This window comes from Stomoxys calcitrans, chromosome 3 (assembly GCF_963082655.1).
Source record: "Stomoxys calcitrans chromosome 3, idStoCalc2.1, whole genome shotgun sequence".
Lineage (NCBI taxonomy): Eukaryota > Metazoa > Arthropoda > Insecta > Diptera > Muscidae > Stomoxys > Stomoxys calcitrans.
Window position 1 is genome coordinate 99,615,358 of NC_081554.1, and position 4,307 is coordinate 99,619,664.

Genomic DNA, 4,307 nt, shown 5'->3' on the forward strand with positions numbered 1-4,307 from the left:
TATACTTCTCGGCGGTTAAGGGATGATATGTTTGTGCTTTGTTTACATTAGTTTTTTTCGAATAAACGTTTTTAGCGTTCAACCTTAAAATAAAATACATTTGGTGGCATTACGTTCTAAAATATAATTGCTCACAACTAGAGTCTCCGTCGAGTGTCTTGTGGTTATCGTTAGAAGTTCCAATAAACCGATAAAATCGTATATTGTATGGAAAATAGCTTCTTCTGCTATGGATTTAGCAAAGGACCTCCGTCTAAATCAAAGCAATAAACACCAAGTTTTACTTGAAGTAAAAAAATAATCTAACCATTTCATGAAATTTTTGAAAGTAGAAAATAACAAGTTAACCCAATGATGTCAAAGATAAATTTCAAACTTACACCATGGCTCACGTACAGAATATGATTTCAAGAGGACACACAAGGACGTGCAGCTATACTCCGCCATCTCCTCGAGTATCTATACAACCATGCTGACAGACAGACACAGTCATTAATTCTTATATGTTTTGTAGTTGTGTTAAAGGTCACAAAAGTATCATAAAGTTGAACGAATATGACCTCATTCATAACATGTGTTTAAATTCTAAGTGTCATCAATTTTGATAACGAAATTCATCTCAGTAAACTTAAGAAGGCGATACGAAGAACTCATTTATCCAGTGTATGCACAAACACACCTTAGAACAATACCCATACATGTAAAAAGCTTGTAATATGTGGTGTGTATGTGATATCCCCTAGTAGGTTATGTCAAGAGGTAACCCAGCGAGGAAACCGGGTAGGCCTGTTTAATTCAGGCCCGATTACATTGCTCCAACTTCTTCTAATAAAATGAACATAAACCTTCAAAAATAAGACCTTCAAGAGGGCTCCGTTGCACCTCCAAAAAGTTTGACCATTTCCGACTTTAACAATTCCTTCTTAATCACTTTATAAAAAAAAAAATAGTAAAAGCGTGCTTAGTTCGGCAGGGCCGAATCTTATAAGCCCTTCGCCATGGATCGCATTTGTTGAGTTCTTTTCCCAGTATCTCTTTAAAGGCAAACAAAGGATAAAAGAAAATAATTGCTGTAATATTGGAGTTATATCAAGTTATGTTCCGATTCGGACCACAATTGAATTAAATGTTGGAAACCATAGTAGAAGTCATTGTGTAAAATTTTACAATCCCAACTGACCTGCACTAATAAGAAATGTTTGACAGACAGACAGACGGACGGTGGAGGGTAAAGAAAAAGAAAGAAAAAAGAAAGCTCTTAGATCCACTGATGGTCATGAGAGGATCCGTCGTACAAAATTTCAGGCAAATCGGATAATAATTGCGACCTCTAGAGGCCCAAGAAGTCAAGATCCCAGATCGGTTTATATTGCAGCTATATCTGGTTATAAACCGATTTCAAACTTATTTGACACAGTTGTTGAAAGTAAAAATAAAATACGTCATGCAAAATTTAAGCCAAATCGGATAGGAATTGCGCACTCTAGAAGCTCAAGAAGTCAAGTCCCCAGATCTGTTTATATGACAGCTATATCAGGAACCGATTTCAACCATACTTGGCACAGTTTTTGGATATCATAACAAAATACTTCGTGCAAAAATTCATTCAAATCGGATAAGACTTGCGCCTTCTAGAGGCTCAAGAAGTCAAGACCTAAGATCGGTTTATATGACAGCTTTATCAGGTTATGGACCGATTTGAACCATACCTGGCACAGATGTTGGATATTATAATAAAACACGTCGTGCAAAATTTCATTCCAATCGGATAAGAATTGCGCACTCTAGAGGTTCAAGAAGTCAAGACCCAAGATCGGTTAATATGACAGCTATATCAGGTTATGGAGCGCTTTGAACCATACTTGGCACAGTTATTGGATATCATAACAAAACTCGTCGTGCAAAATTTCATTCCAATCGGATAAGAATTGCGCACTCTAAAGACTCAAGAAGTCAAGTCCCAAGATCGATTTATATGGCAGCTTTATCAAAACATGGACCGATATAGCTCATTTACAATACCAACGGACCTATACTAATAAGAAATATTTGTGCAAAATTTCAAGCGGCTAGCTTTACTGCTTCGGAAGTTAGCGTGCTTTCGACAGACAGACGGACAGACAGACGGACGGACATGGCTAGATCGACATAAAATGTCGCGACGATCAAGAAAATATATACTTTATGGGGTCTCAGATGAATATTTCGAGTAGTTACAAACAGAATGACGAAATTAGTATACCCCCCATCCTATGGTGGAGGGTATAAAAAACTCAAAGGAAAGGTATTCAGAGGTAGACTACGAATTTTTTATTTAAAATTTTGTCCCCAAAACCGCCTACTGGGCTTATACACTCAAAAAAAGTGACTCAATGAGTTGAGTTAAAAAAGCTACTTTCAAATGAAGTTGAACTTCATATAGCGCTTAATATCGAAAATGTATTGTAACAACATCATATAAACTTCGTTATGGTTCAACGTTTCGTATATGGAACAAAGTTTTTCTTTATCCAGCGCATATGATGAACAATCGTGAAAGATAGTCTGAACTGAAATCAACAAAATTGTTGGAAAAAATTCGAAAATATACGAAATATTTATTGTGTGGTAATACATCTGAACAAAATCCTGGCAAAATTTAGGTTTCTATTCCGTTCAGTTTTAACCAATGCGCATGAAGTAATTCACTTAATTGTAGATGTTTTATTTATTCTCATATTATTCTTTAATTTTATTTTATAAATGGATTTCAAATTTACACGTTGCTAATATAAATTCATATAAAATAACTAAGTCCCAAATAAGTCGCATTAGTGGAAACACCATATTATCCCAGAAGTTTAATTATGCCATATCCTTAAAATTTTTTAGAATGTTGAAAGAGAAATGGGAGTGCACCGTGTAGATACGTAGTAGTAATTATATTCAGAGATGAGAATGGAACACATTATTTGAACAGAAAGAAGAGATGGATAACGTTACCAAATTAATTTCATATTTTTGCTGTTTTTATACCCTCCAAATACAATAGTATGAGGATATCATAACCTGATATAGCTGCCATATAATCCGGTCTTGAATCTTAACTACTTGAGCCACTAGAGGGCGCAATTCTTATACGATTTGCCTGAAATTTTGCATGACGTGTTTTGCTATGACTTTCAATTAATGCGCCATATGTGGTTAAAATCGGTTCATAATCTTGACTTCTTGAGCCTCTATAGGGCGTTATTATTATCCGATTTGGCTGAAATTTTGTACAACGGCTTCTCCCATTACCTTCGTATGTGTCAAATATGGTTTGAATCGGTCTATAGTCTCATACAGCTCTAATATAAACCGATCTCCCTATTTTTTTTTTTTTTTCTTGAGCCCCTAAATGGCGCAATTCTATTTCGAATTGGCTGATTTTACACAATGCCTTCTACTATGGTCTCCAACATTCAATTCAATTCAATTCAATTGCGCACTCTAGAGGCTCAAGAAGTCAAGACCCAAGATCGGTTTATATGGCAGCTATATCAAAACATGGACCGATATGGCCCATTTACAATACCAACCGACCTACACTAATAAGAAGTATTTGTGCAAGATTTCAAGCGGCCAGCTTTACTCCTTCGGAAGTTAGCGTGCTTTCGACAGACAGACTGACGGACGGACGGACAGACGGACGGACAGACGGACGGACATGGCTAGATCGACATAAAATTTCACGACGATCAAGAATATATATATTTTATGTGGTCTCAGACGAATATTTCGAGTAGTTACAATCAGAATGACGAAATTAGTGTACCCCCCATCTTATGGTGGAGGGTATAAAAATCAATTTGTGTTTGTTTGTAGGTTTGTTTGTTTGTGTGTTCCTTATAGACTCAGAAACGGCTGAACCGATTTTCTTGAAATTTTCACAGATGGTATATGTTGACCCCGTGGTGAAAATAGGGTACTACATTTTCTGATATCTAAAGGGGGCGGACCCTCCCCCTTACCCTAATTCTCAGAAACGCCAGATCTCGGAGATGGGTGGTGCGATTTAAACGAAATTTCATGTGCTCTCATATAGTACCCTAAAAATAAAAATTTGGTATCCAAATTTCGGATGGAATGAAGTATTTTAAGAATGGAGTACACCTTACACCCAAACTTAAATGCGTAGACCAATAAAGATCATATGAGATTCACATAAAGTCACTTATATTGTTATACTGCTAGTCAAGCGATATACTATTTTCGTAGCATGGTATTTCATTAAAAGATTAATACTTTCCTTTTGCCCAACTACAATACACTGAAACAAAACTTGA